Source organism: Phyllobates terribilis, unplaced genomic scaffold, assembly GCF_046119375.1.
Source record: "Phyllobates terribilis strain yellow unplaced genomic scaffold, ASM4611937v1 Scaffold_1__5_contigs__length_1240528914, whole genome shotgun sequence".
Lineage (NCBI taxonomy): Eukaryota > Metazoa > Chordata > Amphibia > Anura > Dendrobatidae > Phyllobates > Phyllobates terribilis.
In genome coordinates, this window is record NW_027362761.1 from 722,252,937 (window position 1) to 722,277,847 (window position 24,911).

Below are 24,911 nucleotides of genomic sequence, written 5' to 3' on the forward strand. Positions count from 1 at the left end.
TATGGCCTATGAGGTGGCAGTGTCTCTGCTTCCTTTTTGACGAAGACATCTGCATAGGACCAGTAAGGTGCCAGTAAACCGGGTAGATTAGCCGGGGTGGGTGGAGGACGAACCGGGTGGACCGGGGCCAGGCAGGTCTTATGACAATCCTGCCCCCAACGGAGAACTTCACCGGATTGCCAATTCAGCACGGGTTCATGTCTCTGAAGCTAGGGTAGACCTAGCAATAGGGAGTGAGAGAGACCGGAAAGCACATGGAAGGAGATCCTCTCAGAGTGCAGCATTCCCACCTGCAGGGTTATAGGTTCTGTGACGAGCAGGATGGTCACCGGAAGGAGCCTTCCATCCACGGAGGCGACTGCCAATGGTTCAGCCAGTGGTTTGGTGGGAATGTGATATTTCTCTACCAGGGACTGGGAAATGAGGTTCCCAGCAGCTCCGGAATCCAGGTGTGCAATTTCAAAGTAGCGGTTCTCTCCCCAGGAGATAGAGACGGATAAAGTCAAAGACTGAGAGGATTTACTTTTGCCTAGGATGACCTCTCCGAGCGGTCCTAGACTCTGGAGTTTCCCGGCTTCACCGGGCAGGAACGGATCAGGTGCTCCTTACTACCACAGTAGAAACAGCTCCCCTCGGCTCGGCGTGTCTCTTGGCGAGATTTGACCATCTTGGTCTGGTCGATCTGCATAGGTTCGGGCGAGCGTGCCCCGGAAATTGCTGATTGGGAACCCGGTCTCTGGAGAACAGGAGCAAGACGAGGAAATCCTCTTTCCCGGGTAGACTCCTATGTCACCAATCAACGCTCAGCGGCTGCTGGATGTGCGCACGGATGTGGTGCAAAGGAGGGGGAGTGCAAAACAGCGAGCACAAGTGCGGATCAGTGATCTATGGTCACTAATCAGCGCTCAGCTGCTGCAGAAAGCCCGAAAAAAAAAATTGACAAAAGTCGAGCGATCAAACAATGATCAGCACTTGGTGGCAGAAAGGCGGATGGGAAGGGGGGAAGGGGGAGAGGGGAATTGGGGTGATTGAAGACGGATCAAAAAATCCTACTTACAGTTGTATTCTGTTAGATGTCTTCTGTAGCAGCAGCAGCAGCAGGAGTGGCGATTGTGGTGTCACAGGGTTCACAAAAGGACAGCGTGACCGCCCTCTACAAAAGAAAAAAAGGTTAGTGGCAAAAAAAAGTGTAAAGTAGCGAGCGCGAGTGCTGATCGGTGTTTTGTCTCGCCGATCAACGTTCAGCGGCTGCTAGATGCATGCATGGAGGTGGTGCAAAGTGGGAGGGGGGGGGGAAATAGACAGGGACAAAAAAAGGCCTGGAAAACAGCGAGCACGGACGTTGATCAGTGACGTAGTCACTGGTCAATGCTCGGCCGCTGCAGGACTCACGGAAAAAAAAGTGCCAAAAAACACACGATCAAGTACTGATCAGCGCTCTGTGGCAGAAAAAGGGCATGGGGAGAATGGTAAAAAGAGAGGGGGGATGAGGGGTAAAAAGAGGTGGGGAGTGGGGTTGCGGTGGATGAGGGGAGATCAGAGATAGACTTACCAAAGTCTTCTCTGTTCTTTTTTCAGCAGGATCAGGAGCAGGCTCAGCAGTAGGATCAGCAGCAGGAGCCCAGCAGCAGCAGGAGACTGAAGACCCGAGCAGACCGGAGGAGGAGATCCAGGACACCACAGCAGGAGACTGGAGCAGGACAATGGAACAGCAGCAGGACATCGGAGCAGGAGATCCAGAAGATCAAAGACCGAAGCAGGTAGGAGAAAGGTCTTATAGTGTCACAGAAGTGTGAGGAGTTGCAGGGCGGTCACAGGGGGGTGATAGGGTGGTGACAGCCAGGTCACAGGCCGGTCACCTCTGGGTCAGGTACTCTGATTGGTGCAATCAATGATTACATCAATAGCACCAATCAGAACCGGATGGGGCCTTGGCTGACAGTACAGGGGGTCATGGATCGGTGACAGGCAACTCTGATTGGAGCGATCAACGTCATCAATCGCTCCAATCAGAGGTGGCTGGGGCCTGTGCCAAAAGTACAGGGGGTCATGGGGCGGTGACCGTCCCGTGACCACCCGGGCACCGCGCGGTCTCGCTGATTGGTGCGATCAATGTAATCGGAGATTGCACCAACCAGAGCGGGTTGGGGAGAGGGCTGGGGTTACTAGGCAACAGCCTAGGATCGGTGCTCTTAGGAGCACCGATCCTAGGCTGCACATCACTGTTTCTGGCAATCTGATTGCCAGAAACAGTGAGAAATGCTGTGATTGGCTGTTCAGAGTTAAACAGCCAATCACAGCGATTGTGGTTTCAGTGGGGGTGGCGACACCCCCCGGGATGGTGACACCAACAACCCTAAGGTAGGATGGCACCGGAAATATAATGCGATCACCGTGACTTCGGTCGCGGGACTGCATTAAAGATCGCGCGTAATAGTATATAGCTGGTCCATAAGGCCCAGGGTGCAGCTACGTATTACGGACATGGTCGTAAAGGGGTTAAGCAAGTCTCTGCTTAGCCAGTCCTGTCGGCTCACAGGCTGGTAGCGTCCAGTATCCAGGCTCGGTCTGGAGACAACAACACACAGGAGGCCTTCTCCCTCCAAACACACAGACCATGTGCCAAACAAATGGCCTCCATTTTATAGGTTGTGTAATGCAGCGACGTGCTTGCATTACGGTAATGGTCTAGGATGTGTTTTACCTGACCATATACCTTTCCCCTCAGGTGACTGGTCACATGACTGTGACATCACACAGGTCCTGTATGCACAGTAAAGGTCTGTACACATGACTGGGACAGCACACAGGACCTATACACAAAGCTGACTGATCACATGACTGTGACATCAGCAAGGTCCTGTCAGTTTGTGTGTGTGTGCACAGGATATATAAACCCTGGTAATTTGAGACAGGTGTGTTCGGTGTGAGGCACGAGGCCTGTGCCCCGTGTGTGTGGGACACCGTTTGTGAGAGGCCTAGTGAGGCCGAGTGAAGCCTGGTGCCTGAAAGGCAAAGCCTGGATCCTGTGTGGATGCTAGTGGCCTTGGAAGGCAGAGGTTTGCGGAGGAGTCCTGAAAGGAGCAGGCTGGATGTGAGTGAAGACATACCAGTAGCCTTCGAGGAACAACAGCTGGAGACCCCTACCTGGGAAGCCGCAAAGCCACAGTGGTGGCGGAGTAATGGACTGAGACAGCTAAACCCGGCAAAGGTAATACCCTGTGTTATATGGACATTGCTATGGACATTGCTATCTGATTACCTTGCTGAAGGCTGAACCTGGAGCAAGTGGGCCGGTCTGCCACTTGGCTCGTGAACATTATATGTATATGTGTGTCGGCGTGCCACTGAGTTGGACCCGGTGAACTGTGGTTTATGAAGTGCAATAAACTGCAGCATTGTGAAATACCGGAAGGACATTGCTGGTGTGCTTTGATTTACCCGATTGGAGTGGGTTGTAGGGAATATTCATGAGCTTTAATAGTGGGCACACAGACCGCAGAACGGCAGCAGGAGCCGCGCTGTGGCTCCAGTGTGCCGGCTATTAAGGAAAGTGAATATTCATTGCTCTCCATGCCCACGAGCGTGGGGAGCAGGGAATATTCATTTTCCTTAGTAGCGGGCACAGCGTAGACTGCAGCAGGCGACTGCTGCCTCCTGTGCCCCGCTGCTCCCCCACACCCACCACCATGCAGCCATACATATAGTATTATATATAATATTCGGACTATAACACGCACCCCCCACTTTCCTCCAAAATTTTGGAAAAAAGTGCGTCTCATAGTCCAAAAAATACAGTATATATATATATATATATATATATATATACACACACACATACACACATATACAGTACAGACCAAAAGTTTGGACACACCTTCTCATTTAAAGATTTTTCTGTATTTTCATGACTATGAAACTTGTACATTCACACTGAAGGCATCAAAGCTGTGAATTAACACATGTGGAATTATATACTTAGCAAAAAAGTGTGAAACAACTGAAAATATGTCTTATATTCTAGGTTCTTCAAAGTAGCCACCTTTTGCTTTGATGACTGCTTTGCACACTCTTGGCATTCTCTTCAAGAGGTAGTCACCGGAAATGTTTTTCACTTTACAGGTGTGCCCTGTCAGGTTTAATAAGTGGGATTTCTTGCTTTATAAATGGGGTTGGGACCATCAGTTGTGTTGTGCAGAAGTCAGGTGGATACACAGCTGATAGTCCTACTGAATAGACTGTTAGAATTTGTATTATGGCAAGAAAAAAGCAGCTAAGTAAAGAAAAACGAGTAGCCATCATTACTTTAAGAAATGAAGGTCAGTCAGTCCGAAAAATTGGGCAAACTTTGAAAGTGTCCCCAAGTGCAGTTGCAAAAACCATCAAGCGCTACAAAGAAACTGGCTCACATGAGGACCGACCCAGGAAAGGAAGACCAAGAGTCACCTCTGCTTCTGAGGATAAGTTTATCCGAGTCACCAGCCTCAAAAATCGCAGGTTAACAGCAGCTCATATTAGAGACCAGGTCAATGCCACACAGAGTTCTAGCAGCAGACACATCTCTACAACAACTGTTAAGAGGAGACTTTGTGCAGCAGGCCTTCATGGTAAAATAGCTGCTAGGAAACCACTGCTAAGGACAGGCAACAAGCAGAAGAGACTTGTTTGAGCTAAAGAACACAAGGAACGGACATTAGACCAGTGGAAATGTGTGCTTTGGTCTGATGAGTCCAAATTTGAGATCTTTGGTTCCAACCACCGTGTCTTTGTGCGACGCAGAAAAGGTGAACGGATGGACTCTACATGCCTGGTTCCCACCGTGAACCATGGAGGAGGAGGTGTGATGGTGTGAGGGTGCTTTGCTGGTGACACTATTGGGGATTTATTCAAAATTTAAGTCATACTGACCCAGCATGGCTACCACAGCATCTTGCAGCGGCATGCTATTCCATCCAGTTTGCGTTTAGTTGGACCATCATTTATTTTTCAACAGGACAATGACCCCAAACACACCTCCAGGCTGTGTAAGGGCTATTTGACCAAGAAGGAGAGTGATGGGGTGCTACACCAGATGACCTGGCCTCCACAGTGACCAGACCTGAACCCAATCGAGATGGTTTGGGGTGAGCTGGACCGCAGAGTGAAGGCAAAAGGGCCAACAAGTGCTAAGTAGGGTTGAGCGAGTATGTTCTGTTAGAGTATGCTCGGGCCGAGCTCCGAGTATTTACAGCTGCTCGGTGATAAGGTTAAATCGCTCCGTGTGCATGATTTGCAACTGTTTGACAACTTTATTACATGTGAGGAATGTGTAAGAAATAGACATTCCTCAAATGTAATAAAGCTGTCAAACAGTTGAAAATCATGCACATGAGAGCGATTTAACCTTATCACCGAGCAGCTGTAAATACTCGGAGCTCGGCCCGAGCATACTCGGCGAAAGGGTTAATAGAACATACTCGCTCAACACTAGTGCTAAGCATCTCTGGGAACTCCTTTAAGATTGTTGGAAGACCATTTCCCGTGACTACCTCTTGAAGCTCATCAAGAGAATGCCAAGAGTGTGCAAAGCAGTCATCAAAGCAAAAGTTGTGCCTACATTGAAGAACCTAGAATATAAGACATATTTTCAGTTGTTTCACACTTTTTTGTTAAGTACAGTACAGACCAAAAGTTTGGACACACCTTCTCATTTAAAGATTTTTCTGTATTTTCATGACTATGAAAATTCTACATTCACACTGAAGGCATCAAAACTATGAATTAACACATGTGGAATTATATACTTAACAAAAAAGTGTGAAACAACTGAAAATAGGTCTTATATTCTAGGTTCTTCAAACTAGCCACCTTTTGCTTTGATGACTGCTTTGCACACTCTTGGCATTCTCTTGATGAGCTTCAAGAGGTAGTCACCGGAAATGGTTTTCACTTCACAGGTGTGTCCTGTCAGGTTTAATAAGTGGGATTTCTTGCCTTATAAATGGGGTTGGGACCATCAGTTGTGTTGTGCAGAAGTCTGGTGGGTACACAGCTGATAGTCCTACTGAATAGACTGTTAGCTGCTTTTTTCTTGCCATAATAGAAATTCTAAGTAAAGAAAAAACGAGTGGCCATCATTACTTTAAGAAATGAAGGTCAGTCAGTGCAAAAAATTGGGAAAACTTTGAAAGTGTCCCCAAGTGCAGTTGCAAAAACCATCAAGCGCTACAAAGAAACTGGCTCACATGAGGACCGCACCAGAAAAGGAAGACCAAGAGTCACCTCTGCTTCTGAGGATAAGTTTATCCAAGTCACCAGCCTCAGAAATCGCAGGTTAACAGCAGCTCAGATTAGAGACCAGGTCAATGCCACACAGAGTTCTAGCAGCAGACATATCTCTACAACAACTGTTAAGAGGAGACTTTGTGTAGCAGGCCTTCATGTTAAAACAGCTGCTAGGAAACCACTGCTAAGGACAGGCAACAAGCAGAAGAGACTTGTTTGGGCTAAAGAACACAAGTAATGGACATTAGACCAGTGGAAATCTGTGCTTTGGTCTGATGAGTCCAAATTTGAGATCTTTGGTTCCAACCACTGTGTGTTTGTGCGACGCAGAAAAGGTGAACGGATGGACTTTACGTGCCTGGTTCCCACAGTGAAGCCTGGAGAAGGAGGTGTGATGGTGTGAGGGTGCTTTTCTGGTGACACTGTTGGGGATTTATTCAAAATTGAAGGCATACTGAACCAGCATGGCTACCGCAGCATCTTGCAGCGGCATTGCGTTTAGTTGGACCATCATTTATTTTTCAACAGGACAAGGACCTCCAGGCTGTGTAATGGCTATTTGAACAAGAGGGAGAGTGATGGGGTGCTACGCCAGATGACCTGGCCTCCACAGTCACCAGACCTGAACCCAAACGAGATGGTTTGGGGTGAGCTGGACTGCAGAGTGAAGGCAAAAGGGCCAACAAGTGCTAAGCATCTCTGGGAACTCCTTCAAGATTGTTGGAAGACCATTTCCAGTGACTACCTCTTGAAGCTCATCAAGAGAATGCCAAGAGTGTGCAAAGCAGTCATCAAAGCAAAAGGTGGCTACTTTGAAGAACCTAGAATATAAGACATATTTTCAGTTGTTTCACACTTTTTTGTTAAGTATATAATTCCACATGTGTTAATTCATAGTTTTGATGCCTTCAGTGTGAATGTACAATTTTCATAGTCATGATGTGGCACCCCAGGGGTCTGGTTTCCACAGTAATGTAATGTTATGTCTGAGAGCAGGTGGGAGGTCCTTTGGTCAGGGATCCTGTGCATGCCACACCTCCTGCCCAGTCTTGGAAGGGGAAGAACTTCCCCTATAAAAACCCGGGGCTGAAGCAGGGTAAGTCAGTCAAGGAGAGTAGAGACAAGAAACAGTCATATGAAGAAACAGCAGAAGCTCAGTGGGAGCAATACTAATACGAGTCAGGGGCTGGCAGCTGCAGAGCTCGCCCTGACTGAGAAGCTTTCTTACCGGACCCGGCGTCCGAGGCTGTGGGGACTAACTCTTACCCAGCAGCAGAAGCCGACCGGCAGGGGATTTCAGGTCCTCAGGCCCAGAAACACGAAGGCACGGTCACACGCGTGGGACCAGCACCGCCATCGTGGAGCGGAAGCCATTAGAAGGCCCCGAGTCACCGGCCATACGGGTGAGCACCACACGGTACACTCAGGGACGTGGGCTACTTATATCCGCTTCTAGCAAGGTAGCCAGAAGAGTACAGTCAGTTTGGGAGGCCTACAACTCCGCCTGGCCAGGGGAGATCCCATCTGCTCAAGGACTGACCAGGCCCCGTTCGCTAGAAAGTACTCCGGGAGGGTCTATCGTTGTTACCAGTAAAGACCCTGAATTACACCGCACCGTCTCTGAGTGGTTCCTGCTACCCCCATTTTCCACGTCGGCTGCCCTGAGGCCATACCCCTCCCGTTGGGGGTTATACTATCACGCTGCACAATTCTACACCGGCCTCAGCGGTCTGCCCTGCAGCGGCAGCTCCATAGCTGCAAATCAACGGGTGGCGTAGTCGACACTCAAATAACATCTATCAAGACTGCCACACACTGAGTTTGACTCCCTGGGCACGGACCGGGTCCCCGCCACTCGGAGACTACAACCCTCATCTGATCCGGTTCCGGGTAAGCCCCGTGCGCGAGACGCTGCGCGACACAGCAGGCCCAGGGGCGCGTCAACTTTGGCGTAGTCGGCAGGATTTCGTGCCCGCAACCACCGGGTACTGCGTGCCTGAAAAAGAGACTTTTAAAACTTACCATCCGTGAAGTTTTCCCGCCATCTGTGAAGATTCCCGCCATCCGGCGCCATCTTCAGCCTTCTTCCCGCCATCCGTGGAGTTTTCCCGCCGTTGGACGCCATCTTGAGGACGCCGCGCGGGAAGAAGAGGGGCGTGGACTCCGAAAAGCCCGCGAGAACTGAAGCCCCGCCTCACGTCCGGACGTTGCGTAAGGTCCTGGAAGGAGCCCAGCAGACGCCGACGTCACCGGAGCGCGACGGAAGGTCCTCAACCCTGACGATCCACTGCGGAGCCGCGGCCTACGGAAGAGGATCATCGCAAGGTAGGCCACGGTCCACTAGGGGGGAGAAGGATGTCGGATACGGAGGAGAGCTTCACCGCTTCAACCCCCGCCAGCGCCACCGCTGTCGCGGTCATGCCTTTCACCATGCCCTATATCCCGGGGGCAGCCTGGCTACCCCAGTACTCAGGGGAGTCACATACCCTGCAGGACTTTAGAGAAAGGCTGGATAGCCTCTTCCAGGTGTACCCCCTCACAGAGGAGCAAAAAGTGAGCATCCTGGTGGCCCAATTAACCGGAGCAGCCCGAAGGGAGGTAAAGTCCTGGCCACCTGGGGGGAGGACTGTCGCAGGGATACTAACCCAGCTGAGGGACACCTTTGATACCCGCACCTCAGCCGAGATCAAGCTTAGATTCTACGGGTGCAAACAGCGGGCCCATGAGAGTATAAGGGACTATGCCCTGAACCTACAAGAGGCCCTGAGAGCCGTTAAGCAGACCGACCCTGACGGCGTGGGAGACGAGGACAGGCTGTTGACTGAACAATTTATAGAGGGTTTATATTGCAATGCCCACCGAACCCAGTTGCGGACAATGGCCCTACAGGACCCTCATCTGGGATTTGCACAGTTCAAGGACAGAGCCATCCGGGTGCTCCGAGAACCGGCACCGGATGGCGTTGTGACCCACAGGCGCCCAGCTATCACTTACCACCAGGAGGCGGCGCCCTTGTCGGCAGGGCCTGTAGGGGCTGATGCGCAGGCTTTGAACAATGACCCGGCTCCAGACCTGCACCATCAGGTCCAAGAGCTAGCTAAAAGCGTTGCTGCGTTAACCCGAACTGTGCAGTCTTTACAGGCTTCCACTCCAGGGAAGATCCAGCTGGCATCCGGACCGGAGAACATCCCGTGGCGTCGACCAAGGAGGACCCCACCGGCCAGAGGAAGACCCAGTGACCGGTACAACGAGGACGGACGACCCATCTGCCGCCGCTGCAATCAACCCGGACATATGGCAAGGTACTGTCCTTTAAACTGGCACAACCTGGGGGTAGAGGGCCAACCCCCAGGAAAAAGATCACCAGGCCCATCGAACTGGCGCGACAAATATGTCGGAGGACGTCCAGTCTTGCCTGTGGTACTGGATGGCATCCCTATGAGTGCCCTACTGGACACCGGGTCACAGGTCACCACCATCCCGTACGTGCTCTTCAAGCAGTACTGGAATGACTCGGATATAACCCGCTACCCTGACGACGACTTGAGTATCATCGCCAGCAATGGTCAGCCCGTGCCACAGATCGGATTTAAAGAGGCGACCATTAAAATTGGTAGAGTCGAACTAGCAGCACAGGGACTGATTATTGTAGACATTGACAAACACGAGAGTCACCCAAAGATAATGCTAGGAACTAATGTAATTGAAAATTGTCTTGCAGAGGTGATTTTCCTTTTACAGCAGGTTGCCAAGAACGCCAGCTCCGGCGAGCAGCGGGTGCTCCAGAAAGAGATCCGGGCACTGATGCGACGGCAACAGGTGGAACTCTCCGGCGGTGAGATTGGTAGCGTAAGAATGTGTGACCCTTTTCCTATTGCCATGCCCCCAAAAAGTGAAATGATGATTTGGTGCCGGGCAGCTATTGGTCTGAGAGGTAGAGATTACCAGGCAATGGTAGAACCAGTTTACTCAGACAGTAGGCCCACCATCTTGACAGCACGGGGGGTGGTTAATGTACGCCATGGGAGGGTGCCCGTTCGCATAATCAATATCGGGAAGAGGGAAGTGTACCTGCCCCGGTATGCCACGCTAGCCAAATTATATACCATTAACCAAAATGCTATACAATCTGTGGAACCCTTGCCTCCATCTCACCCGGAGGAAGGTAACGGCTCTAAGAAAACAATGGAGGACTGGTGTCAGCAACTACATTTGGGTACTGACTCCACTCCCTCACATCAGAAACAGGGAGTCTATCGGGTGGTTCAAGAGTACGAGAGAGTGTTTAGTAAACACCCGTTAGACTTCGGGCGAGTCAAGGGGGTAGAACACCACATCCCCACGGGAGACCATCCTCCCATAAAAGAGAGGTATCGACCCGTACCCCCTGCACACTACCAACACGCCAAGGGGATGCTTAGAGACATGAAGGAGGCTGGGGTGATCAGGGATAGCTGTAGCCCCTGGGCAGCTCCACTAGTCTTAGTCAGAAAAAAAGACAATACCATGAGGATGTGTGTAGATTACCGGAAAATCAACCGTATCACACACAAGGATGCGTACCCCTTACCAAGGATAGAGGAGTCATTGGCTGCTTTAAGATCTGCTAACTTCTTCTCTACCTTGGATCTCACTAGCGGGTACTGGCAGGTTCCTGTAGCAGAGGCGGACCGGGAGAAGACCGCATTCACCACCCCGATGGGACTTAGCGAGTTCACCTGCATGCCGTTCGGACTCTGCAACGCACCAGGAACCTTCCAACGACTAATGGAGTGTTGTCTGGGCCACAGAAACTTCGAGACGGTCCTGTTGTACCTGGACGATGTCATCGTATATTCCAAGACATATGAGGACCACCTGAAACACCTGGCGGAAGTGTTCGAAGCTCTGGCGAGTTACGGCCTAAAGGTGAAACCCTCCAAGTGTCACCTCCTGAAACCAAAGGTGCAGTACCTGGGACACGTGGTGAGCGCTGACGGAGTGGCTCCCGACCCTGATAAGATCACCGCAATTAAGGAATGGCCAAGCCCCTCCAGCGTAAAAGAAGTGCGGCAGTTCCTCGGGTTGGTAGGCTACTACCGAAGGTTTATTCCCGGTTTCACCAAAAAGGCAGCACCTATGCAGGACCTCCTGATAGGCCAGTCCCGGAAGGCCAAGAACCAGAAGCCGCCCTTCAAATGGGAGGAGCTGGAAGAAGAGTCCTTCCGCCAGCTGAAGATGGCCCTCACGGGGGACGAAATCCTGGCGTACCCGGATTATAGCCAGCCCTTTATCCTCTACACCGACGCCAGTAACATCGGGCTAGGAGCCGTACTGTCCCAGATCCAGCAGGGGAAGGAACGAGTAATCGCCTACGCCAGCCGAAAGCTGCGACCCACCGAAAGGAACCCCGAGAATTACAGCTCATTTAAGCTAGAGTTCCTGGCCGTAGTATGGGCAGTCACCGAGCGCTTTAAGCATTACCTCGCTTCTTCCCGGTTCACCGTGTACACGGATAACAACCCGTTGACACACCTGGACACGGCAAGACTCGGTGCCCTGGAGCAGAGGTGGATGGCCCGTCTGTCCAACTACGAGTTCACAATCAAATACCGGGCCGGACGCTCCAATACCAACGCGGACGCCCTGTCCAGGATGCCCAACCTGCCGGACGAAGGAGAAGATCCGGAGGGACTGGAAGAAGTTGAACTCCCTGCGTTCCACCGTCATGGGACTATCCAGTATTCCCACCGGGTAAGGAGTAAGCAGGCTGCTACGTTGAACCCCTTACTCACTACAACTGGGCGGAAACGCAAGACAGCGACCCTGCCGTCCGACTGGTGAAGGAGATGCTGACTCGCCCGGAGGCTTGCCTTGAACCAGACGCTCCGGAGGAAGCCAAACAACTATGGGCAGAGAGGAGTCGACTGTTCCTTTACAAGGGGAAGTTGTGCCGCAGAATGGTTAACTCCCGGACGCATGAACTACTCTGGCAAGTAGTGGTGCCACGAAGAGACACAGCCATGGTGATGGAGGCATACCACGACGGAGCTGGACACTTCGGGTGGAAGAAGCTGGAGTTCCTGCTGCGCGAGCGATTCCACTGGGTAGGCATGAGGGGAACCATTGAGAAGTGGTGCAGAGACTGTGGTCCGTGCAACCTAAGAAGGAAGGACCGTGCCAGCCAGAAGACTCCCCTGCAGTCCATCGTCACCCGGCAGCCGTTGGAACTGGTAGCCTTGGATCATGTAAAACTGACCCCAAGCAGAAGTGGCTACGTCTACGCACTAACCATCGTGGATCACTACTCCCGGTTCTTGGTTGTCGTCCCCGTCAAGGACTTAACAGCTCGAACAGCAGCGAGAGCCTTCCAGCAGCATTTCTGCCGTCCACACGGGTACCCGGACCAAGTGTTGACAGACCAGGGACCTGCCTTTGAAGCGGAGGTCTTCCAAGAATTCTGCACTCTGTATGGCTGCCGGAAGATAAGGACGACACCCTATCATCCGCAAACTAATGGACTTTGTGAGAAAATGAACCAGGTGGTAATGGATCTCCTGAAAACGTTGCCCCTGGAAGAACGTAGTCTGTGGCCTGAGAAGCTGCCCGATCTAGTGGACCTATACAACCACATCCCGGTAGGTTCCACCAACTGTACCCCGGCTTACCTAATGAGGGCAAGACCTGGTAAGTTACCTGTTGACCTGGAAATGGGAGTCCTGACACCCGAGGACACTTCACCAGAAGCAGACTGGGACACAGAGAGGCAGCAGCAGTACCGGAGAGTACAGGAGAGCGTGGAGCGAAGTCTCTGTCAGGCTAGGGAAAGACAAGAGAAAACTTACAACCAGTATGCTCCCGCTGTTCCCCTGGTACCCGGAGAGCAGGTCTTGAAGAGGAAGAGACGGCTCCACAAGTTGGACGACCAGTGGGAGAAGGACCCGTACACTGTACTGCCCTCAAGCCACGAGAACCCGAAGGTTTGTACCATCAGTAAAGACGGAGGGGAAACCACAGCCATTGTATCCCGGGACCACCTGAAAAAGTGTCCCGAACAACTGAGGAACCCTGAAGAGGAACAAGAAGACCATCGACCCGTAGAGGAAAGGGAAGATATGGTTAGTACTGTGCTCGGGGACTTCCCTCGGTCTTGGACTCAAGTCAATGGTGCAGTTGTGGTACCCGTACTCACCTTCCTCCAACCAGCATCCCAAGCACCTACGGAGCAACAGGTAGAGCTGGAAGAACAGCCGGTCCAGGAGGCAGAAGACCCCACACCAGCAGACCAGGAGGATCAACCCTCTGCTTGCAGTGAGCCTGCCATATCCCTAGTGAGCCAAAGAGCCGGTAGACAGCTGCCCAGTTTACCCTTGACAGCTCCTACACCCTGTAGTTCAGGGCTAGACAGTCAGCTCTGTAGGTCCACTAGAGGCCAGTTACCCGCACGTTGGAGGATTTGAAGTGTATAAATTGTTTTATTTATGTTTACCTGTGTATTGTTGCTTGTGTATAATTTTGTGTTTCTAGTTATTTGTAGGAGTCCTTGGTGGATTTACCGGGAATCCCTTGTACATAGTTGGAGCGTAACCCAGGATGGACTAGAGACTGTTAAGGACTCGGGGTAGGACAGACCCCTACCTGGTTACGTCTCCCTGTTTTGGTGAAATGGACACCTTGCTTTCCCTCAAAGACTGCACCCGGTTGCGGACACGCCGTGACCATTGTTATGTGTCTCTTTATTATAATGTTTTGGTTGTACTCTGTTATGTTTACAAAAATGTGTTTAGTCCCGGAGTACTAAATTTTACTAGGGGGGAATGTGGCACCCCAGGGGTCTGGTTTCCACAGTAATGTAATGTTATGTCTGAGAGCAGGTGGGAGGTCCTTTGGTCAGGGATCCTGTGCATGCCACACCTCCTGCCCAGTCTTGGGAGGGGAAGAACTTCCCCTATAAAAACCCGGGGCTGAAGCAGGGTTAGTCAGTCAAGGAGAGTAGAGACAAGAAACAGTCATATGAAGAAACAGCAGAAGCTCAGTGGGAGCAATACTAATACGAGTCAGGGGCTGGCAGCTGCAGAGCTCGCCCTGACTGAGAAGCTTTCTTACCGGACCCGGCGTCCGAGGCTGTGGGGACTAACTCTTACCCAGCAGCAGAAGCCGACCGGCAGGGGATTTCAGGTCCTCAGGCCCAGAAACCCGAAGGCACGGTCACACGCGTGGGACCAGCACCGCCATCGTGGAGCGGAAGCCATTAGAAGGCCCCGAGTCACCGGCCATACGGGTGAGCACCACACGGTACACTCAGGGACGTGGGCTACTTATATCCGCTTCTAGCAAGGTAGCCAGAAGAGTACAGTCAGTTTGGGAGGCCTACAACTCCGCCTGGCCAGGGGAGATCCCATCTGCTCAAGGACTGACCAGGCCCCGTTCGCTAGCAAGTACTCCGGGAGGGTCTATCGTTGTTACCAGTAAAGACCCTGAATTACACCGCACCGTCTCTGAGTGGTTCCTGCTACCCCCATTTTCCACGTCGGCTGCCCTGAGGCCATACCCCTCCCGTTGGGGGTTATACTATCACGCTGCACAATTCTACACCGGCCTCAGCGGTCTGCCCTGCAGCGGCAGCTCCATAGCTGCAAATCAACGGGTGGCGTAGTCGACACTCAAATAACATCTATCAAGACTGCCACACACTGAGTTTGACTCCCTGGGCACGGACCGGGTCCCCGCCACTCGGAGACTACAACCCTCATCTGATCCGGTTCCGGGTAAGCCCCGTGCGCGAGACGCTGCGCGACACAGCAGGCCCAGGGGCGCGTCAATGAAAATGCAGAAAAATCTTTAAATGAGAAGGTGTGTCCAAACTTTTGGTCTGTACTGTATATAATTCCACATGTGTTAGTTTTGATGTCTTCAGTGTGAATGTACAATTTTCATAGTCATGAAAATACAGAAAAATCTTTAAATGAGGTGGTGTGTCCAAACTTTTGGTCTGTACTGTACATACAGTGGCATGTGAAAGTTTGGGCACCACTGGTCTGTTTTTGTTAACAGTTAAAGGGGTTGTGCGGTACTTTAGATTACCCCCCAGGTCCCTAAGACTTTTTGTAAATACCTTCTGATGTTGATAATGCCTGTGAGCGGCGCTATCAGTGGCCGCTCACAGGCATCACGTGACCCCAGTGCCGACGTCACAACAAGTGAGGCGTGACTCAGCGCTGGGGTCCCCACGATGGCTGCTGGGTTGTCGGCGGGGTTACCCCCCGCGTCACACCTGGCATCCACCGCCCGTTTTCACAATGAATGGGGAGAGGCAGAGCGCGGTGGATGCCGGGTGTCACGTGGGGGGTAACCCCGCCCACAGCCTGGAATCCACCTGTAACCAGGAAGATCGTGACCCCCGGCTGCTGCCAGCACTTGTCGTGGCATCAGCGGATGTCAGAGCCGGCTGCAGCCGGGGGTCACATGATGCCTGTGAGTGGCCACCGATAGCGCCGCTCACAGGCATTATCAACATCAGAAGGTATTTAGAAAAAGTCTTTGGTACCTGGGGGTGATACATGGGGCAGGGGGTAATCTAAAGTACCACACAACCCCTTTAAGCAAGTTGAAGATGAAATGATCTTCAAAAGGACTAAAGTTAAAAAGATGTGACATTTCCTTTGTATTTTAGGCAAACACAAATCTATTGTCATCTTTTACATTAGAAAAATTTAAAAAAGTTAAATGGGCCGATGCAAAACTTTGGGCCCCTTGCATGGTTAGTGCCTGGAAAAAACCTGGGAGTCTGAGCTGAAACGTAAATTGATGTGCATGCAAAATATAAATTCATGTTCACATAAGGCCATTAGACAGAGAAAAACCAAAAACAAGCAAAATGCCCAAATAACTGGAAGTAAATGGGTAAATTGCACAGTGCAAAAATAATGATAAATAATAAAGGGTATTTAGTAGTGTTGAGCAAGCACTAAAATGCTCGGGTGCTCGAAGCTCGGGCCGAGCTCGCCGTGATACTCGGGTGCTCGACCCGAGCAACGAGCCCTATGTTAGTCTATGGGAGACCCGAGCATTTTTACGGCGGCACCCCCGGCAGTCTTTTAAAAGCCTAACAAGTGCCCAAAACGATAGTGACAGTGCTCAAATGAGATGGGGACAGCATGGGGATCGCCCCAGGAAGCATTTCTGACCCCCAGGTCACTGCTGTCAACAACGTGGTCAGAGGTATTAAGCCACTTTTAAGGGCTCACAATAAAACAATTAAAAAATGAAACTGAAACTGCTTTCCTGTGAAATATGTTAAGGAAGTTCCTTTCCAGGGTAAAGACTTGTGTATAAGGTAAAATAAATAACCCCCCAAAAAAATACTCCCCCACACCTTGGGCTATGTTCACAAGTAGCATCTTTTATGCATTTTTGCACTTTTGTATTGCTTTCAACCGTGACAAATGCATTCACCGGGAAATGTCATTTTAACATTTTACAACCTTATCTGGCCATGTGCTGTGTGACACATGCATACAGTGCTGAAAAGACATGGGAACAGCATGGGGAAGACCCCTTGAAGCATCTCTGACACCCAGGTCACTGCCTAAAAGTGTGCCCATCAGAAGTCATCCTTGCCGCATCAGAAGATGCAGACTTCCAACTATCCCCGAGCAAGTTCTTGTCCCAGGGCAGTGTTCAATTGTACCTCCCCCATTCCTTGCAATGCAAGCGCAAGTATGCAGACTGCCACCCACCCACCCCCAGGCTGCAATACCATACTGCTTGCTTGCTTGCACTTGAAATTGGGCCTTTTAGGCATGTGGAGGCGGAATCTGGCCACCACGTCATGGCTGCGTTGGCAGCCTGGTATCCATACTCAGTCCCCAGCCGCCCGGCGGCTGGGTGTCCACACTCGGTCCCCAGCTGCCAGGGGGCGGCCGGGTGTCCATACTCGGTCCCCAGCCGCCAGGCGGTGGGGTGTCCACACACGGTCCCCAGCCGCCTGGGGGCAACCGGGTGTCCATAAACGGTCCCTAGCCGCCCCTATTTCTCCTTGGAACATCCCGCCACACACTTTTCTTAGCCCAGCTTGCTTTAGGGCAGCAATGGACGAGCCCACCAGAGAACCAGACTCCTCCAGTGGGCCCTGGCTTCTCCATCAGGGGAGTTGAGAGTGCCAAGGTGAGGACCATGATGATGATGATGATAGAAGTTAGCATCTGCTTTGTTTTCTTGGAATGCAAGCGCATGTATGTAGTAGCGGCTAGGCCTGAGGTGGTCAGCGTTTTGGCGTATATCCTACCTCCTCCGAGGATTGCTGGATGTTTTCTTGCTACTATCCCAGTTCTAGGACTCCCGTTAAAACAAAGCTTCAGGTGATAAATGATGGATGAGGTAGTGGCAAAGGAGAAAGAGCAGGAGGAACAGGGACCATTCACATCAATATCAGGCCAGTCAACCACATACAGTGCCTACAAGTAGTATTCAACCCCCTGCAGATTTAGCTGGTTGACACATGCGGAATTAACTTGGCATTGTGACATTTGTACTGTAGATCAGCCTGGAAGTGGGAAATGCACTGCAGCTAATTTTTTTTTTCTTTTTTTTAAAACGTTAAAAGTTAATTCAGAGTGTCATTTATTATTCAACCCCTCAAACCACAAGAATTCTGTTTGGTCCCCCTAAAGTATTAAGAAGTAGTTCAGGCACCAAGAATAATGAGCTTCACATGTGTGGATTAAAGATCTCTTTTGCCAGCCTTTTCTGACTATTTAAGACCCTCCCCAAACTTGTGAACAGCACTCAGACATGGTCAACATGGGAAAGACAAAGGAGCATTCCAAGGCCATCAGAGACAAGATCGTGGAGGGTCACAAGGCTGGCAAGGGGTACAAAACCCTTTCCAAGGAGTTGGGCCTACCTGTCTCCACTGTTGGGAGCATCATCCGTAAGTGTAAGGCTTTTGGAACTACTGTTAGCCTTCCACGGCCAGGACAGCCTTTGAGAGTGTCCTCCCGTGCCGAGGCCAGGCTTATCCGAAGAGTCAAGGCTAACCCAAGGACAACAAGGAAGGAGCTCCGGGAAGATCTCATGGCAGTGGGGACATTGGTTTCAGTCAATACCATAAGTAACGTACTCCACCGTAATGGTCTCCGTTCCAGACGAGCCCGTAAGGTACCTTTACTTTCAAAGCGTCATGTCAAGGCTCGTCTACAGTTTGCTCATGATCACTTGGAGGACTCTGAGACAGACTGGTTCAAGGTTCTATGGTCTGATGAGACCAAGATCGAGATCTTTGGTGCCAACCACACACGTGACGTTTGGAGACTGGATGGCACTGCATACGACCCCAAGAATACCATCCCTACAGTCAAGATGGTGGTGGCAGCATCATGCTGTGGGGCTGTTTCTCAGCCAAGGGGCCTGGCCATCTGGTCCGCATCCATGGGAAGATGGATAGCACGGCCTACCTGGAGATTTTGGCCAAGAACCTCCGCTCCTCCATCAAGGATCTTAAGATGGGTCGTAATTTGATCTTCCAACAAGACAACGACCCAAAGCACACAGCCAAGAAAACCAAGGCCTGGTTCAAGAGGGAAAAAGTCAAGGTGTTGGAGTGGCCTAGTCAGTCTCCTGACCTTAACCCAATTGAAAACTTGTGGAAGGAGCTCAAGAATAAAGTCCACATGAGACACCCAAAGAACCTAGATAACTTGGAGAAGATCTGCATGGAGGAGTGGGCCAAGATAACTCCACAGACCTGTGCCGGCCTGATCAGGTCTTATAAAAGACGATTATTAGCTGTAATTGCAAACAAGGGTTATTCCACAAAATATTAAACATAGGGGTTGTATAATAATTGACCCACACTTTTATGTTTAAAATTTAATAAAATTCAACTGAGCAACATAACTTTTTGGTTTGTAAGATTTGCTTCTGTTCATAAAACCTACTCTCGTTTGCAGTTTGAAGGCTCTAACTTATTTGCATCTTATCAAACCAGCTAAATCTGCAGGGGGTTGAATACTACTTGTAGGCACTGTATGTCTTGTAGGATATGTTTCTGTAACAAAATGAGCAGTTCGGCTACACAGTTATAGAGCATACAGTGAATGCAATGCCTACTAAAAATTTTGAGGCACTCCAATGCCCCTTGGAAGTGACATGGAGGTCAGAGGGCCTTAACTAAACCGTTTTTTCCATTTATAGCAACTGGGTCTCCTGTTCACTGTTGGCCTAAGCAGTAAATGGAAGGCTTTCCAAAAATTATGAGGTGTGAAGCGGTGCATGTGAATACACCTCCCGAAATAACACAGTGGATTTGACTTTGTTACTCTGCTGTCATTTGGTGGTGATGAGAAGTCTGGCCCAATCCAGCCCTTGTTCATTTTGATAAGGGTCAGCTTGTCAGCATTGTCAGTTGACAGGCGAGTGCGCTTATCAGTTATAATTCCCCCAGCGGCACTAAAAACACGCTCTGATAACACGCTAGCGGCAGGGCAGGCCAGGACCTCCAAGGCGTACATAGCGAGTTCATTCCAAGTGTCCAGCTTGGATACCCAATAATTAAAAGGCACAGAGGAATCACTGAGGACGCTGGTACGGTCGGCAAGGTACTCCCCCACAATCTTTTGAAACTTTCCACTCCTTGTGAGAGTACCCCGCACCTCAGGGCCTGTAAGCTGGGCGGGTCTCAGAAAACTGTCCCAGAACGTTGACAGTGTTCCCCTGCCTCTCCTGGATTGGAGTTGCCTCTCTCTCGCTTGTACGCCTTGGTTGGTCAACGAACTGTGACCTCTGCCGCTAGCGTGTTCAGATGGGAACTTTTTTAACAGTTCTGCAGCAAGGGCCTTCTGGTACTGCCCCATTTTTGTAGACCTCTCCACCTCAGGAATAAGAGAGTGAAAGTTCTCCTTGTAGCGGGGGTCTAAAAGTGTCACCAACCAGTAATGACTGTCACCCAACATTTTGACAACGCGAGGGTCACGGTTAAGGCAGCGTAACAAAGTCAGCCATGCGTGCCAGACTGGTAACAGGCAAGACTTCCGTGTCCTCACCAAGATGACGACTGACCAAACTCTCCTCCTCCTCCCCCCTGTCTTCAGGCCACCCACGCTGAACCGATGGTATGACAGTTGTACAGGTACTACCGTCTACAGCGCATGATACAAGCTCCTGTTCTTCCTCCTCCTCCTCTCCCTCATTGTCCCCCAATGCACGTTGGGATGAGATGAGGCTGGGCTGTGTGTAATCGACCGCTATGGCTTCTTGATCCATCTCATCATACTCTGGCTGCAATGCCTCCTCTTTAATTCTCTGCAGAGAGCGTTGCAAAAGACAGACAAGTGGAATGCTGAAGCTAATGATGGCGTCATCGCCACTCACCACCTGGGTGGACTCCTCAAAGTTTGTCAAGATGGTACAGATGTCAGACATCCAGGTCCACTCCTGAGGTCTTATGTGTGGAGTCTGACCTGAATATCGACGGCCTTGTTGCAGCTGGTACTCCACGACTGCTCTCTTCTGCTCACAAATCCCTTGCAACATGTGGAGGGCAGAGTTCAAACGTGTGGGGACATCACACACCAGTCAGTGTGACGGAAGCTGCAAACGCTGCTGCAACACAGCAAGGGCGGCGGAAGCTGTAGCCGACTTGCGAAAATGATCTGACAGGCGGCGTACTTTGACGAGCAGATCTGGCAACTCGGGGTACGATTTAAGAAACCGCTGAACCACGAGGTTAAGCACATGAGCCAGGCATGGTACGTGTGTGATCTCGCCTCGCCTCAGAGCCGCCACCAGGTTACAGCCATTGTCACACACGACCAAGCCTGGATGTAGGTTCAGCGGTCTCAGCCACAGATCTGCCTGCTCTTTCACAGCTGTCCACAACTCACAAGCAGTGTGAGGTTTCTCACCTAAGCTTGTGAGTTTCAGCACAGCCTGTTGCCGCTTGGCAGAGGCAGTACTGCAGTGCTTCCAACTTGTAACTGATGTGTTGATATCTGAGATGGAGGCTGAACATGAGGAGGAGGAGGATGATGATGCGCAGGAGCTGTACACTGTGGGGGCAACTCTGACTGACATAGGGCCCGCAATCCTCGGTGTGGGGAGGATGTGTTCCGTCCCAAGGTCCGACTGGGTCCCGGCTTCCACTATGTTTACCCAGTGTGCGGTCAGGGAGATGTACCGTCCCTGGCAACAAGCACTTGTCCACGTGTCCGTTGTCAGGTGGACACTCCCAGTAACTGCGTTGTTGAGGGAACGGCCGATGTTTTGGGACACGTGCTTGTGTAGTGCGGGGATGGCACACCGGGCAAAATAGTGTCGGCTGGGGACCGAGTACCGAGGGACGGCCACCGCCATAAGGTTGCGGAAGGATTCCGTCTCTGCCAGCCTAAAAGGCAGCATTTCCAACGCAAGCAGTCGTGAAATGTGCGAATTTAGGACTGTGGCCTGTGGGGCGTTAGCTGCGAATTTCCACTTTCGTTCAAAGGTCTGGGATATGGACAATTGAACGCAGCGGTGGGACGTGGACGTTGATGCTGTTTCTTGAGAAACTGCCATAGCAAGTGAAGACAGAGGAGGGGGCATCTTTGCATGCAGTATGGACAGGGGATTTCCTTGCACACACAACAGGGGGTGCTATTGCACGCACAACAGCGGAAGAAGCAGTGGTGACACCCGCTGACACTGGTCGTGGACTCTGGGGTTTGCCCCACAAAGTCGGGTGCTTTGCTGCCATGTGCCTGATCATGCTGGTGGTGGTCAGGCTGGTAGTTTTGTCACCCCTGCTGATGCTGGCATGGCAGGTGGTACAAATGGCCTTTTTGGGGTTATCAGCAGAGTCTTTAAAAAAATTCCAGACTCTGGAAGACCTACCGGTTGTACTGGCAACATCCCTCGTGTTTGTGTTACGGGGAACGGTTGCCCGCCTTCTGTCTGCGGCCACCACACTGCTTCTTCCTGCCTGTTGGGGTACTCTGCCTCCCTCCCCCTGTGTGCTGCTGGCCTCACTCTGCATATCCTCCTGCCACGTTGGGTCAGTTACTAGTTCATCCACCACCTCCTCCTCTTCCACTTGCGCACCACGATCCTCCTCCTCACTTCATGGCAATTGTGTCTCGTCATCGTCCACCTCTTGTGACAAATTGCCAGCATCGACTTCCTGTGGCTGTACAAATATTTGGGCATCGCTACATGGGATCTCCTCTTCCACCACTTCAAGCAGAGCAGGCGAGGGGCACAAATCTGGAAATGGACCAGTGAACAGCTCTTCAGTGTCCAAGTGTGGGATCAGTTGCTGTCTGACGACACTCGGCATGGTGGGAGGAAGGAGCATCAGGGTGAGGAGGAGTATGCGTTCGAGACTCACGGCTACTAAGAGTCGATCGTGTGGAAGACAGGCCGGATGTGGTGGTGCCCAGGTAACTGGAAGTATTATCTGCTATCCAATTAATAACCTGTTCACACTGATCAGTTCGCAATACTGGTGTTGTTCTGTGCTTCCCTAGTAATTCGGTCAAGAAGTGGGAGCGAGAAGATGTGGCTGTTGGTTGTGGCACATTTTCAACTTGGCCACGGCCCCGTCCTCTGCACGCACCATCACCAGAACGTCCACTTCCACGTCCCTTGCCCATTGTAAAGGAAGTAAAATAGCTTACACTCGCACTATCAATGGAAAAAGGGTAATAAAAAGTAGATTAGAACCGTGGAAGAGGAAAACCACAGTTCTATTTCTCTGGCCTACACCAGACTCTTTTAAACAATCTGAACAATCAGGGAGAAACTATTACTGCTTTTCTTTATGGAAAAAATACCAAAAGCTGAATAATAGAGATTTCTTACCGTGGAACAGCAAAACCACAGTTATAATTTAATGGTGTATACCAGACCTTTTTAAATATATACATTTGCGGCTGAACAGTGAGCGACACACTCAAACGGTTTTTTTTTAGATACAAATGGCCCATGGAACTGCAAAACCACACTTCTATTTCTCTGACCTACACCACACAATTTTCAACAGATATATTTGTGTGTGAAAAATCAGAGACACACTTTTTTTTTTTTTGGGGGGGGGGGGGGAACACCGGAAGGTTAATAAGACGGGTATTTGTACAGTGTGAAGGAGGAAAAAAAAAAAGAGGATTTAGATGAAAAAAAGGATTTTTCCTGGCCCCCGAGACCTGGAGCTAAGTCCAGCAGTTTCAGCAACAGGAGCACACAGGACTGTAATGCAGCATTTGCTGGTATAACCACTGCGTCTCCTATACAGCCTGCCTGCCTGATATCTGGGATGGAGAAGGACTGTTTGTTTGATCTGGCAGCCTTTGCAGACCCTACACTAACTTTCGCAGGATATATCTCTCCCTAAATCAGCAGAGCTGTCCCTACACTGTCTGATCCGGAGCGACTGTGTCCAACATGGCGGCTCCCGGTTTTAAATACTCGAGGTGACGCTGTGCGGCCAGACAATCACTGTAATGCCCACAAACAACATGGCTGCGGCATTACAGTGACTGGCTGGCAATCCCTGCATGTTCATTAGCTCTGTAAAGAGCGCCAAATATGCAGGGCGGAGACCCGAGCTCCCGCCCGAGTAACCCGGAAATGCTCGGTGCTTGCCGAACATCCTGAGTAGCGTGATGCTCGGGCGAGTACCGAGCAGTGTCGAGCATGCTCGCTCAACACTAGTATTTAGTTAACATAATTTTGATCAAAATAATGTAAAAGCCATCCCACCACTTCAGGGTAACCCTTATGGGACAGTCCTAACTCTAATATTAAAACCTTACCATTTGTCAAGTGAATAAATAGGAGGATGAAGAGTTTTTAGGCATTAAAAAATTCAATTTTTTTTATTTATATCAAGCTAAAAACATGCAGAAGGTATAAAAAATTGGGACAAAGTGACATTATGAGGGTAGCATGAGACACTGGTGAAAAAGGCCTAAATGACAAACAATTTAGCATATCCAGCTTGGTAAGAACATAAATGCATTGGGTTACGGTAAGATATAGGTAGTATGGATAGTCCAGAAAGTATACAGTGAATATATAGTAAACATATATTGATAAATATTTTATAAATAATTAAAGTCACAGTACAAAATCAAAGATCTATCTAGATGACATTACTGCCTTCCAGTGACACCATATGCAAAGGTGAAAAAAGTAAAAAGTCAGTATCTTAGCACGTAAGGGGCCAGAGACCAGTGCCTAATAATGCGCAATGGCGGACCCAGACGCGCGTTTCGCGGCCACCAGGGGCCGCTTCCTCAAGGGGAGTGATACAAAGGAAGAGGACGGAAGTATATATACCCCATGGTGTCGATCACCTGATATGCAGATGTAAGTGGGCGGGTGCCTATTAGCGGCGCATGAGCTGCCACTCCCTGCCCCCAGACGTGCGACCAGGCCGTCAGGAGCAAGTGCACACGTGCGGGCGCGCGACACAAAAAGTCAAGTGGCATACATATGGACAAGGGCAGAGAGACTGAACCCATAGTAGAGACATAGACCTGAGAGGCAGAATGAACCTTTCAGCTCAGACAAAGGGCGGCCACACCCTTAAATGCACTAAAGCACACTATACTGCAAAGAAAAAACCTGGGAGTCTTGAGCTGAAACGTAAATTGATGTGCATGCAAAATGTACATGCATGTTCACATAAGGCCATT